Raw genomic sequence first — 15,361 nt, 5'->3', positions numbered from 1 at the left:
GGTGACCGTGGGACCTGAGGGGGGCGTGTCGGCAGAATGCAGGTGAGTGGCGTTGGTGGGGGCAGAAGTGGTGGCAAACACGGCAGTGGGGGGAGGGGGGCGGACATCACTGACCGTGTGACATTAGCGATGATGTGAAGGGCAGAAGTGTTGTCATGTGTGGTGCATGAGGAATTGTGAGGGGTGGAATTGGCTGTGGAAGTGGCCATGATGGGGGCGGAAGTGACATCATTGATCGCCGTGGGGATGGTAGCTGCACCAACCACATGGCAAATGGCACCTGAGTAGTTCCAGAGACCGGGGGAATCTTTTGGAATGCTTGAGGAGTGCTGGTTATGGAGGTGGGTGTATAAAAGTTTATTGTACTTACAGTTTTTGATGTTTGAGATGGTGTTGAAATACTGTTTGTTGAGAGTATGAATTCTTCTTAGAAGATAGTAAAGGAGGGGTCCTTTGCAATTCTGAGATAGTGTGGCCCTCAGCTGAGGCCGGGCTGACTGTAGAGAGGTTAGTTGGTGGCGCATGGCTACGAGCGTGGAGTGGAGGATCTTGAAGGAGAACCGTTGCTTGTGTTTTTGAATCTGTAGTCTGTAATGTTTGAAGCAGCCTTCCACATCCATCAAAGTTTTACCTGCACATCCACCAATGTATCTGTATCTGTTGCTCCCGATGTGGTCTCCTCTACATTGGGGAGACGAGACACCTCCGAGGAGAGCGCTTTAGGGAACATCTCCGGGACACCTGCACCAATCAACCACACCGCCCTGTGGCCCAGCATTTCAACTCCCCCTCCCACTCTGCCAAGGACATGGAGGTCCTGGGCCTCCTTCACTGCCGCTCCCTCACCACCTGATGCTTGGAGGAAGAACGTCTCATCTTCCTCCTTGGAACACTTCAACCCCAGGGCATCAATGTGGATTTCACCAATTTTGTCATTTCCCCTTCTCCCACCTCACCCCAGTTCCAACCTTCCAGCTAGCACTGTCCCCAAGACTTGTCCTACCTGCCTATCTTCCTTTCCACCTATCCACTCCACCCTCCTCTCTGACCTATCACCTTCATCCCCACCCCCATTCACCCATTGTACTCTTTGTTACCTTCCCCCACCCTCCTCTCTAACCTATCACCTCCATCCCAATCCCCATTCACCTATTGTACTCTATGCTACTTTCTCTCCACCCCCACCCCTCCTCTCATTTATCTCTTCACCCTGGAGGCTTCCTGCCTCTATTCCTGATGAAGGGCTTTTGCCCGAAATGTCGATTTTTCTGCTCCTTGGATGCTGCCTGACCTGCTGTGCTTTTCCAGCACCACTCTAATTCAGGTTCCTGAATATATTGGACCTCTTCCTGAATGGGCCTTCTTATGCTTTGTTGAATGAATTTGTTTCCTAATTTGTGCATGACTTAAAGAAAAAGCAAATTTATATTTTTTTTATGGAAATGTTGGGCTGAAGTTTACCAAGAATCACCTGAGTGTCAATCTTGGCGAGTTTTACAGAGATTTTCTTTCCTCGCCGAGATTTCTCATGCTATTTTCTGAAACTTGCCTCAGTTCTTATTGCAGTTGTATGCACCAAATTAAGTGCTATCTTTCATGATTGTAATGTTGTCATCCGGGGGACCTTGTAAAATATGAGTTCCCTGATTGGGACTGTTAATCTGGTCCAATCAGGGAGCCCTGGCTGACAAATATAAACAGGAGTGTCAGAGGTTCTGTTCACTTTGAGGGCTGGCTCTGAGGGAGCTGGATCAGTGTTGAGGACTCTCCATATATAAATAAAGGGTGACTTGGTGATGGGATACAGGACTCTATGGAGTTATTTCACTATTAGTCTGCAATTGCTCTGCATGGTTTCCTGCATCTCAGGAATTACCCTGGATATGACAAACAAAGACAGAATGGCACCCCAATTTGCTGACAGGGATCGCGAGGTTCTGGCTGACAAAGTGGTGCAGAGGAATGCTGGTATGTTTCCACTAGATTGGCAGAGGAGACTGTGCCATAGTCCCTGCCGGTCTGTGCCAAGATTAACACCCAGGTCAGTGCTATCACCATGCTCAGAGAGATATGCAGGATGAGCAATGATCTTTTCTTCATTTGTGCATGGAATGTGGGCATCGCTGGCTAGGCCAGCATTTATTGTCATGATGTGGAGGTACCAGTGTTGGGTTGGGATGGACAAAATCAAAAGTCACACAACACATGGTGGCTCAGTGGTTAGCACTGCTGCCTCACAGCACCACGGTCCCAGGTTTGATTCCAGCCTCGACTGACTGTCTGTGTGGAGTTTGCACATTCACTCCATGTCTGCCTGGGTTTCCTCTGGGTGCTCCCTTTTCCTCCCACAGTCCAAAAATGTGCATGTTAGGCGAATTGTCCATGCTAAATTGCCCATAGTGTTAGGTCAATTAGTCAGAGGGAAAGGGGTCTGGGTGAGTTATTCTTCAGAGGGTCGGTGTGGACTGGTTGGGCTGAAGGGCCTGTTTCCACACTGTAGAGAATCTAATTTAATCTAATCAACACCAGGTTATAGTCCAACAGGTTTACTTGAAATCACAAGCTTTAAGAGCAGTGCTCCTTCATCAGGTAAGCATGGAGGAGCAGCGCTCCAAAAGCTTGTGATTTCAAATAAACGTGTTGGACTATAACCTGGTGTCGTGTGACTTCTGACTTCAACATTTATTGCCCCATCCCTAATTGCTCAAAGGGCAAACATTTTGTGGACCTGAATTTCAGATATGAGTCACATGTATATAGTGGATATTATAAGCACTATATAAGGAGATTTGTGAATCAGTTACATTTTTGTGACAATCTATTAGAGACGTGCGACAAATTCTGGCCAACCACCAATATCCACATCCCACAAGTGAACAAAGCAAAAAATTGGTGAAAGATCAGAGCTAGGCTAGCTTTTCACTGAATTAAAATTTCACCATCTACTACAGTAGGATTTGAATCCATATCTTCAGAATTGTGGATACAGTGATGTTACCATTACACCACTGCATCCCCATCAAAACTTATGTCGTCCATGAGGGTAAGGGCCACAATCTTCTTTTTACTATTTCGTGCTCACTAGAATTCTGCTGCTGCACTCAGCTCCCACAAATGTTCAATGTCTGCTTCACTTATTAGTATGCAACATCTTCCATCAACTGCTGTCACCCTCATCCCCTACAGCTACTAACCCAAAACAGCTCTGGAGAAGAGTCATGTAAACTCAAAACATACTAACTCTGTTAGTCTCTCAGCAGGTACTGCCAGACCTGCTCAGTTTCTCCCACCATTGATCTTTTCTTTCAAACAGCTCATTGAACACTCCTGCTTTGCAGGTAATTAATCTCTCACTCCAACAAGCAACTAATCAATGAGGCAGTCAATAAAAACAAGACTAGAGAATTTCAATTTACCTACAAAACCAAGAATCTTAAAGGTGACTGCTCGACTATCAGCAATCTATTATTTATTCCTTATGAATGACACAGAGACTGAACTGCATATTTTTTCACTAGTTTTTGAGCTTCTTCTTTCTAAATTGTGTGCATATCTATTGCATTATTACTTCTTGTCATTTTTATTAATCTTTTAAAAGTCACTTTTCTTAAAATTTTTAAAACTCTGACTAAAATGGCTTCTTTCAACACGATCTATGAAAGAAGTAACCATACAGAGGGATAAGTTGTAAATTAATCTTGTGATAAACTGAGGAGGTGGGTGAATAAAGAAAGGAGGTCTGTTCATCCCACTTCACCTAAAAGCTTGACAATTTGGGATGTCCCATTTGGAAATGTAATAACTTGAAGAAGATTATCTGAAGTTTGGTTGTAGCATTCAGTATACAGTGTGAAAGCTCTTTATCAAAGTCTGAATCTAACCAGATCAGAAATTGGGAATGATTCTTGCAAAAGCAGAACGAGTGATATTGCATTGTTATGCTCCTCATTTTTCAGGACTTTATTGGGTGGCTCCTTGTCGAAAGGCTTATGAAAACACACAAGAAGCAAAAATAGCAATATTATCAGCATCAAGAATGCGCCACTCAGGATAATATCTACTTGTGTGGCAATTTGTTTGACCAGCTCTGGATTCCTTATCTAAGTGATCATTTTCTCGTGATAGATGATGAAATTGAGGTGGGAGGGAAATTGAAACTTTTTTTTTCCTTGCCCTTCTGTTATTTGCTTCTTCCCAATCACCCCACAAAGAATTAACAAAGTGGTGAAATTCCTGAAATTGGAAGTGCTCATACATTGCAATGAAAGTGGTCACACTGCATCGTGAGGTATGTGAATCCAGTGACCTTGCAGCGTTGATGTGGCAGGTCATAGAAGTTGCACGTTTGAGACTGAGGTTTCTGATAGGTGATCCACGTTATTTCAGTGTTTCCTTGACAACTGGAAATAAGCCATGCTTGGGTGAAAGAAGCTAATTTTTTTGGAACTATTCAAAATCATGTATCCATAATTTTGTGGCAATTAAGCTTTTGTTCTAGACATGTCAGCCCATTGCAGTTAATTACTGGTTATGTCACAAGGTCAGTAATTATGGAGGTTTGAACTATTTTTGATGTGTATGTTTTTCTTGGGGAAAAAAAAACACCAAATTCATTGAAGTCTCATGTTTGAATTATAAATAAATAGTGAGCATGATAATATATTGGTGCTTCCAGTGTGATCATACATAGTGCGGACGACAGATTGATATACGTGGCATCAGAGTGTGTGACTTTAAATTTTATGCAACTGCTTTGAGTTATATGCTGGACTTAGCGAGATCTTCATTTTCTTTTTCTTAGATGCTGGACAGGATTTTGTAACCACTGGGCAATATGACATTCCAATTGCAGTATAGGATGTGGCAAAATGGCACTTTTAAAAAGAAACCCATCTGTATCCAATTTCAGAGATCTTCAAAATTGCCATTCACCAATTTGCCTTTGATGAAGGAAATGTTACTGTTTTGTAAATGTTAAACAGGTGGATAACAGTTTTACTTAATGTGACCTTCCACTTAAAGGAAAACAGTTAAAGTGTTGACTATTTTAGCAACATACTGAACAGCATGAGATTACTTGGCTTATATAAATAGTGCCAAGCAAAGAAAATAGCATAGCGGATCCAAATGTGGATGGCAAAATTGAAGATTTGCTAATGATAATTGGCAGCATGATTACAATTTCACAAAGCTGCTACTTATATTGGAAGCTATGTTATAGACTGAGAAAAAGCCCCAAACCTCATTTGTGCTCCATGTTCTATATACATATGACTTTTTTTTGAATATATGATTAAATTTCAGAACTTTTCTCTTTAGTTTCCTTGCCTGGTATTTACCACATCTGTAATGAAGAGGTAGGTGCTGAGTGGTCTGGGTTAGGGGTCAGTCCAAGTTCCGTTCTCAAAGAAGAACAATACAGCAGCTGAGAAACAATTCACTTTCTGATTTTTATCTCACCTTTTATCTAGCCCCAAACACCTGTTTACAAACATGTATAACCTTCCAGGAGCCCCAGTAGTCCCCTTTGAGCAATCTGAGCTAGTGTTATGATAGTGTGAGGTTAGCGCGGTGGTATGTGGGTAGGGTAACAGAATTATAGAATAATGGAGTGATACAATAGAGATGGAGTCCATTCAGTCACCATACCCATAACCATGTAAAGACTGGAAAGTCACAGCGTCCTCTATAGGCCTGTGATATTTTCTCCTTCTCCTCTCTCTTATTGACCTTTCTGCTTTTAGAAGCCATGGAAGGAAACATTTATTCACATAATACCACTTCACTAGGCACTATGTAATCAGACGGTGATTCCTCAGGCTAGACAACCTGGCCTGCTTGACACAGTCTATTTGCTGATATAATTGAAGAAATAGGTGCTCAAGTTGACAGGTAGTGACCCACAATGCTGTCTTTCTGGGAAACGTATGTTAACAGACATTTACCCCAATCTCTCCTCACTAATACGATCAAAACCTTTACGTCAAGTCTCACATCAATGTCCTCTGTTCCATGCAACCTTCCCCAGTAACACTGAAGTGAAAATTTCCTCTGTATCCTTTCTGAGGCCTTAAAATCCTTCCTAAGGTATGTTGAGAAATGTCCACAAAGCTCTAGCTGAAGCCTACTAAATTAGAAACAGACATAGTGACATAGTAAATAGGTGTAGGAGTGGGCCACTTAGCCTTTTGAGCCTTCATTATGATCAGGCAGTGTCAGTATCCCACTCCTGCTTTCTCTCCATACTCCTTGGGGTCTTTAGTCACAAGGGCCATGCCCAGCTCCCTCTTAAATAAATCTAATAAATTAGTAACATTTATGATGATTTCAGTACAACATCCTTGCTTTTATACTTTATGTACAAAAGTCATAGAATCACAAAACTGTTATGGTGTAAAAATGAGGCTATTCAGGCCTATTCTGCTGGTGCTGGCCCTTCAAGCAACCTACTGTCAATCTCCCGCTTTCTCCCCATATATTTGAATACTACCTTTATCCAAGTAATCATCTAATGCCGTCTTGATTGCCTTCATTGAACCTTACTTCATCACATTTCAAGCAGTGCATCCCATACCCTAACTACTCTTCTTGCAGATCGCTTTAAACTGTTTTGCTCTAGTTCCTTTTATGAGTTGGAACAACTTTTTCCCTCTCTACTCTATTCAGCCCATTCATTTCATTGAAACCCTCTATCAAAAATTTTCTCTGCCATCTTCTTTCTAAGGAGAACAGTCCCAATCTCTTCAATCTATCTTCATAACTAATGTTTATCCCTCCTGGAGTCATTCTTGTAAATCAGTTTATAGAATTATAGAATCTCTATAGTGTGGACACAGGCCTTTCGGCCCGACAAGCCCACACCAACCCTTCAAAGGAGCAACCCACTCAGACCCATTCCCCTACCAGTCTACATTTACCCCTGACTAATGTACCCAACCTCCACATTCCTGAACGCTATGGGCAAGTTAGCATGGCCAATCCACCCTAACCTGCACATCTTTGGACTGTGGGAGGAAACCCCCGAGGAAACCCACGCAGACATGGGGAGAATGTGCATACTCCACACAGTCACCCGTCAATCACATATCCCCTGTAATGTCACACCCACAATCGTGCATAAAATCCAGCTGAGGTCTAACAGTGTCTTATACAAGTGCTATATCATCTCGTTACTCTAATACTCTATGTCCCCATTTAGAAAGATGAGGTCACTGCATGCTGTACTCTGCACACAAAGTCAAAGATTCTGGATTTCTTTTTCATCATCTGTTCACTTGTTCACCTACCCTGAAGGTTTTATGAATGCACATACCTAGGTTTCGCTGGTCTCAAGCTCCCTTTCAAAGTTTATCATTTAGTTCACATTATGACTCTTCAATCCCTCTAACAAATGAATTATTTCACATTAATCTACATTACATCACATTGTGTTGTCCAGAATTTGCTCGTACCCTCTTCACTGCTACATTTCTTGAAATATTGTGTATCTGGAAACTCTGAATTTTCTTCCTGTCCTGGTCATAGAGTCATAGAGGTGTACAACACGGAAACAGACCCTTTGGTCCAATTCATCCATGCCAACCAGATATTCTAACCTAACCTAATTTAGTCCCATTTGCCAGCACTTGGCTCTAATCCCTCTAAACCCTTCCTGTTCATATATCCATCCAGATACCGTATAAATGTTGTAATTGTACCAGCCTCCACCACTTTCTCTGACAGCTCATTCCATATGGGCACCACCCTCTGTGTGAAAAAGTTGCCCCACAGGTCCCTTTTATATCTTTCCCCTCTCACCTAAGCCTATAGCCTCTAATTCTGGACTCCCCCGCCCCAGGGAAAAGACCTTGATAATTAATCCTATCCATGCCCCTCATGATTTTATAAACCTCTATAAGGTCACCCCTCAGCCTCCGACGCTCCAGGGAAAACAGTCCCAGCCTATTCTGCCTCTCCCAATGGCTCAAATCCTCCAACTCAGGCAATATCCTTGCAAATCTTTTCTAAACCCTTTCAAGTTTCACAACATCCTTCTGATAGGAAGGAGACCAGAATTGCATGCAATATTCCAAATATTCCGATATTCCAATATTCAGAGATAAGCTGACAATATCAACTGTTCACCTCTACTGTTTGTGCTTTGTCCTTTAGACAACTTTATATCAGTGGATTCACTATGCCTTTAAGCCATATCTTTCATTTTGCTCTGCAGTCATGGCATTTTAATGAACAGTTGTTTTTTTAAAAAAGTGATCCTTTCACATAATCTTAAAAGTAGAGCCAGTAGGAAGGAAATCAGGATTCATCTTTTCAAGCAAAAGATCCTTGGTCCTGCATATCTGTGAATATCAAGCTATTTCAAGTTTTCAAGATTGCTTATTAGATCATTGTTAGACACAGGCACAAAGTGATATGGAACAATGCTAAGCAAATGAAGATGATGCCCATATGACTGAGGGGTGACTTTATAAAATTATGAGGGGCTTGGGTAAAGTGAATAGCAAAGGTCGTTTCCCTAGGGTGGGACAGTACAAAAACTAGGAGACATATTTTTAAGGTGAGAGGGAATAGTTTTAAAAGGGACCTGAGGGGCAACATTTTCACACAGAGGGTGGTTCATATGTGGAATGGACTGCTGGAGGATGTGGTAGTTGCAACTACAGTTACGACATTTAAAAGACATTTGCACAGGTGTATGAATAGGAAAGGTTTAGAAGGATGTGGGCCAAATGCAGGCAAGTGGGACTAGTTTAGTTTGGGAAACCTGACTGGCGTGGACTGTTTCCATGTTGTATGACTCTATTATCTATTACCTAATTGAAATTCAGTATAGGCTTAAGAGATGGAGCTGCTTTATCTTGTATGCAATACTTCTGTGTTCCCAGAAATAATTGTTATTGATATGGCAAGATGAATGACTAATACATTGCATCAAATTTGGGTTAGCAACTGGGTTAGAATAATAAGTAGATGCAAATTAACCTACATTAATATCTCCAGTGGTCATTTCGGCTCTTGTAAAAATAATTTGAAATGCATATTTTGAGAGTTTTGTCAAAGAAGCCTGTCAGTTTTGGGAATTGACCTTATTTTTACTTTGGACACATGGGGTGAATCTTCTGAAGTTTGCCTTCCTGGCTGGAAGCCCCTCAGTTGGCAACAAGTATTGGAAATACATGCTGCTCGTGGTGTGCCATCAAAATTAATGGATGAAAAAGAATGGGGCATTGATTTTTGAACCTCTGATACGTGTGGTGGCAGATGGTGTTCCCTGCTGAGACCATGGACTTGGAAAACAACCCCATCACTGCATGAAGCATTCTCAGGTCAAATAAACAAGATGACAGACCAAAGATTCTTTCCATCGAGCCTCAGCAAGGAGGTTACAGCTCACTGTGAGTGTTAGGATAAAGGGGTGGGAGTGAGTTATCCATCAAATTCATACTCTACCTAGTTTTCTTCAACACAAAATTCCGCAACCATGGCATTGCTTTGCTGTCTGATCAAATCAACTTGTGAAATTATTTCAATGGAACACACCATGTTACCCTTGAGATGACCTGTAGCTCCTTATTAGTTTGAAAATCAAAACTATCAACAGTGTGGTGCCACTGATAGCCCTAGTAGCAATTGTGAGACACGTCATTGTTGTTATCATATTGCTGCCCACATCTGCGTTGCCTAGAAAATCTGTAGCAAAATAAAGGGAATTGAAATGGTGGAATGGTATACAAAAAGTGAAAGAAATTAGGTAAAAAGAAATAACAAGCTGAAGAGGAAAGAAAGAAGCAAAATGACAGATGAGGTAAACTCTTGTTTTACAGTGTTCCTGGCAGAAATTTGCATGCTGGGATTACTCCCTGGAAATTCAGGCAGATATCCAATTTTATTTTGGTGCCTTCATTCTGCAAAAGTATACTCCTGGAGGGTAGATCTTAACTTTGTTGAATAGTGTAAAATAGGTGATAATGAGTGTGCGGCCTGTTAACCATCTCTCCCAATTTTTATTTCCATTGAAGTCAGTGGAATGTAAGAGATGTAAAATGGACTGCCAACTTACAATCATCCATTTTACTCAATTGCTAAACGAAAGATCTAACCCCAGGAGAGCTTCAGATGGAACTTTAGCTTGAAAAGAAAAGTAGCAACTACAGAAAACATGTTTGTTTTTGGAAGGAGCAAGGGGAAAGATTGGGAAAGAATATTTGAGCTCATTACAGCGTCACCAGCAAACAATCTCAGATCAAACATGAGTGCAACCAGATGTAGACTAAATCACCTTATTCTATGACCTCAAATTTATAGGCATCTCTTACTGCACAAGTGCATCATTTACATGCCATCCATAAGCTTCAAGTTGTTTGGATGCTGTCTGTTAACAGACTGGAAACTGGATTGATAGTTAAAACCAATTTTGTTTTTCAATCTGTGCAGCCAATATAATGAGACGCTTTCATCTCACTTCTTGTCTGGATTTAAAACCAAGTCCCAAGGATGAAGTCAGTTTTCTAACTTATTGTGCCAACCAGCCCTCACTTGTGTTCCCTCCAGCTACTGGTATGTTGCAGGAACGAATGGAGAGGGATTCTGTATTAAATGCAAGATGACTGAAATAATTAGTCTTCGTTTTCCCCCCTTTCCTGGCACAGCTAGCAGGTGCAAGTGCCATATTTTAATTTTTTATTCTGATTTCTTTCATATGTATGGCGGTCTTTGTCAATTTAAATTGGCGGCAGCAGCTGCCTCTTGACTCCTGAATGATGTCTACTCCGAGTCTCAAGGGTCTTCACAAGTCTGAATGGAACAAATCTCAATGTATATATTTCTGGGCATATGGGGCAGGATGTTCCATGACATAATAGAATTTGGAGTGCTGGATTTTCTTTCTTTTCAACCCGCTGCACTTTAATTAAGATGTTTGAACTTGAAGTATGCTGCAGTTTGATGAATAAGTTGTTGCCATTTTGAATACGACTGTACTATGCCTCTGAGGTACACCTGTCCTATACTGTTTCTCTTGTAGAAAGATGTTGCCAGAGGTGCAGAATGTCTGCTTCAGAGGCAGTGGGTAAAAACCTTTATGCTTTCTAAGTGTTTTTTTTAAACGAGATAAAAGAAGCGTTAGTGGGTGGAGTCAGGCTCCAACAGACCCAGAGTTTTAAGTTTACTTGCAGCTGGGGTTTAGAGTTGGCTGTTGAAGTTGGTAGATACAGCTCTGTCTCTGCTGCAGTTAAAAGCTTTAGTTCTCTCTCGGTTGCTTGAGTGTTTCATTTGGTGTTCCTTTCTCCTGGATTAGAAAGAAGAATGCTCATGAGAAAAATCTGTTTTGCTGAATTTGTCTTTTCCAAGGGTATGTTTATGGGATGCTTCTGTATTGAAGCAATTGATCATTAGTAGTTCAATGACACATTATTTTATGAAGCATTTCAATAGAGTTAAAGTTATGCCAATTCTTCTTGTTTTGCTTCTATTTTAATTATGTTGTAATAATAAATTATGTTTTGCTTAAAGCCTAGTAGTGGACAAATCAGATCATATCTGGAATGCAGCACCTTACACTTGTCCTTAAATAAAATAAAGATGTTAGGGTCTAGGCTATCTTCCTGATATATTTTGAATGGTTTTGGTCTAGTTCATAACATGAACAATTGGTAGCAACTTCTTTGCAATTACAAAGGTCAGCGTTGCTGCATCTTAAGGAAACTTCCAGAGTGCCTGAAGTGTTGATTTTGTCCTCCATTGGAATGTTAGTCACTTGAGAGTCAAGAAAACAATGCTTGGAATGGGTGGCAGTTTTTGGTCTTCTGAAATGCCTGTGGAACTGAATTACAGAAAGACACTGGCATTTGCTTGACAGTCCTCACAATTAATCTGGAGGATCCAGCTAAAGCACTGCTAATTGACTGTCTTCATGTTTCACAGCCTAGGTATTACTACAGTACAGGACAACCACTTCTCTGCAAAGTAGGATTTGTGTTGACTTGTGCAGGTCTCTGTTGTCAAACGCTGCCATATGTTATAATGCTATAATGCCCTAACCTATCATTTTGACATATATATCGACCCTTGAATCCTCCAAAGTTCAGGCACAAAATATGAACGGTTGTGAGTATGGGTCATTATCATTTTTAAATGTGAAAACAAACTACTGTAATTGATTCAGCTTACTGAATATAGTAATTGCATATTGTGTAAAAAAACAAAATGAATGCTTCTTAACACTTGTCACATGCATTGTTTTTAGCATCCGATAAAGAGTTAATTGAATTCATTCTAATTCACTTTAGCTATTATATCATTGGATATATCCCACTTTGAATCAGATATGGCACTTTTACTTTCAGGAATATCCTCCACAATAAGTCATTTTCTTCTCCATCAAGTGACTTGAACTTTCCTCATTTTTTGAGCAACCTGATTATGGTTTGATTTAAAACCACACTACACATTAAGTGTGACAATGTGTGTGCACCCTATGTGAAAGTTACTGCTTCATCATCCTCCCAGCTGTTCCAGATGGCATTAACATGAACCTAGAATGACTTGGTGAGTCACCCATTCAAAGGTTGAGCGATGGACATTAGACTCCCCGATATAATTGCAAAGCGAGTATTGTTTCTCTCAAGGGACGTCTTGATCTCATCAGTTACACAGGAACTAAACATGTCTCATACTGAAAAGACTCTTTGTGTAGGCCACCGTGATGTCTATTCTACACATTATTGATCCATGCTCCATTCTCATCCATTCAACCTTTGTCATGGACTTGCACAAAATTTTTAGACAGTGGCTTATAACACTGTAGATGGTGTAAATTATAGGGTTCTGAGGAAGGGTCACTTGACCTGAAACATTAACTCTGATTTCTGTCCGCAGATGCTGCCAGACCTGCTGAGCTTCTCCAGCAATTTCTATTTTTTGCCTCTAACAGGGAACTTGATTTTAAACATAGTTTTATCATGGACTCCGGTAGCTTTGCTTTGACCATGCAGACTTGTACCACCATGAATCTCCTGTCCTGTTGCTTTTTACTGGTACTGTTTTCAGACCTTTCCACTTAAGTTTAGTTTCTGATGCAAGCAAAATTCATGGGCATGTCTTAGATGTTCCTGATGAAGGGCTTTTGCCCGAAACGTTGATTTCGCTGCTCGTTGGATGCTGCCTGAACTGCTGTGCTCTTCCAGCACCACTAATCCAGTACGTCTTAGATGTTGCTAATATGGCATGATGGTACTTGTGAGATGGGCACTGATGATGAATAACTGAAAATTGTAATTTTGACATCAAGGGTAATTTGGGATCTGTTGCTCTAAGATCTTTGTTAGAATGAAGATTTAACTTAGCTCAATTAATCGCGTATTCATATGTTGTATTTCTCACAACAAAGAAATATTCTGAATATCAACATATTTTGGGCTGAAACCAACATCATAATTCAGTCATACTTTATTTCTCTTTGTTATTTGCTATGCAAGTTATATCTGTGGATATCACTTAAACTTTTGAATATTTTAATAACACAGCCAGAATTGCCTGCTTTTTCCCTTGCATTCAATAATAAGGAAAATATAAATTTGTAGGTCAGAAATTGAGGTTGTCCACGAGTATAGTAGAAAAAAACAGTTTAGGTGTTAGGGGTAGGGTTGATTTGTGTGCCAAATATATTGAAAAATATAATCTTTAAGATTGGAAACCTTTGATCATTTTATATGCTTGATCGATTCATATACTGAAAACTATGAGTAAATACAGGAGTGCCAAAAATAGGCTGATTCTTCTCAATCAAGTAAATCAGAAGCAATTCATTATTGCTGAAAAGGTTTGAAAGGATTCATACTATGGAGTGATATAAGCCACCATTGCTGTGAAGATGGACTTGTGGGCAGAACAGCTTAAGGTATAAATGGAGTGGGACCTAACAATTGGCTCTCCTCAATGAATTTAACAATGTGAATCAGATCAATGTAATATATCAATGCAATGAACTATGGGCCAGATTTCTGAGCAGAGCAATCTCACATTGATTAAACAGTTTAGACAGTTCAGAGGAGCGGTCCAGGAAATGGCCAATGAAATTCAACGTGAGCAAATGTGAGGTCTTGCGCTTTGGAGAAAAGAATGCAAACATGGACTATTTTCTGAACGGTGAGAAAATTCATAAAGCCAAAGTGCAAAAGGATCTGGGACTGCTAGTCCAGGATTTTGTCAAGGTTAACTTGCAGGTTGAATCCATGTTTAAGAAAACAAATGTAATCTTGTCATTTATCCTATGAGGGTTAGAATATGAAAACAGTGATGTGCTTCTGAGACTATTATAAAGCTCTGGTTAGGCCCCATTTGGAGTACTGTGGCCAATCTTGGGCCCCACACCTCAGGAAGGACATACTAGCACTGGAGTGTGTCCAGCGGAGATTCACATGGATGATCCCTGGAATGGTAGGCCTAACATATGATGAATGGCTGAGGATCCTGGATTGTATTTATTACAGTTTAGATGGTTGAGGGGAGATCTAATAGAAACTTACGAGATAATGCATGGCAGAGAAAGGGTGGACGCTGGGAAATTGTTTTTGTTAGGTGGGGAGACTAGGACCTGTGGGCACAGCCTGAGAATTAGAGGGGGTCAGTTTAGCACAGAAATGAGGAGACATTTCTTCAGCCAGAGAGTGGTGGGCCTGTGGAATTCATTGCCAAGGAGCACAGTGGAGTCCAGGACATCAAATGTCTTCAAGGCAGAGATTGATAAATTCTTGATCTCGCAAGGAATTAAGGGATACGGGGAGAGTGCAGGAAGTGGAGTTGAAATGCCCATCAGCCATGATTAAATGGCGGAGTGGACTTAATGGACCGAATGGCCTTACTTCCACTCCTATGTCTTATCGTCTGATGGATTATAACTCTGTTCATTTTTTGGCAAAATGAGAGAAGTCTGCATTTCTCACAGAAGATGCCGATCATGTCCCCTTCAGAAATATGGACCTGTGCCTCTGTTCTGATTGTTCTTTCATTGTGTCAGGGGATGGTAGCCCATGCCTTCTTATCACAACAATCAGGTGGGTTCGCCACAGTAAATGTGGGGTTACAGGGATAGGGTAAGTTTGGGTGGGATGCGCCAAAGGGTGTGTTGCCAAACTGTACTGTTCTGTGATTCAGTCAGCTGCCATACTCTGAAATTTAAAGGCAGGAATCACAGATGACCACTTGCAAACAACAAGTGCAGAAGATAAGTATGATGTAAGGGTGCTGGTCAGCGGGGCATTTGGGTGCCAGGTGGAATAAGGTGCCAGGTGGGTATGGAGTAGTATACGGGGGTGGGGATGGGGACTAAGTGGGTAGGATGCCAATTTGCTGGGAGGCTAGG

The sequence above is a fragment of the Chiloscyllium punctatum genome, chromosome 9, assembly GCF_047496795.1.
Source record: "Chiloscyllium punctatum isolate Juve2018m chromosome 9, sChiPun1.3, whole genome shotgun sequence".
Taxonomy (NCBI): domain Eukaryota; kingdom Metazoa; phylum Chordata; class Chondrichthyes; order Orectolobiformes; family Hemiscylliidae; genus Chiloscyllium; species Chiloscyllium punctatum.
The sequence above is the reverse complement of the archived record's forward strand: the minus strand, read 5'-3'. Positions refer to the sequence as shown.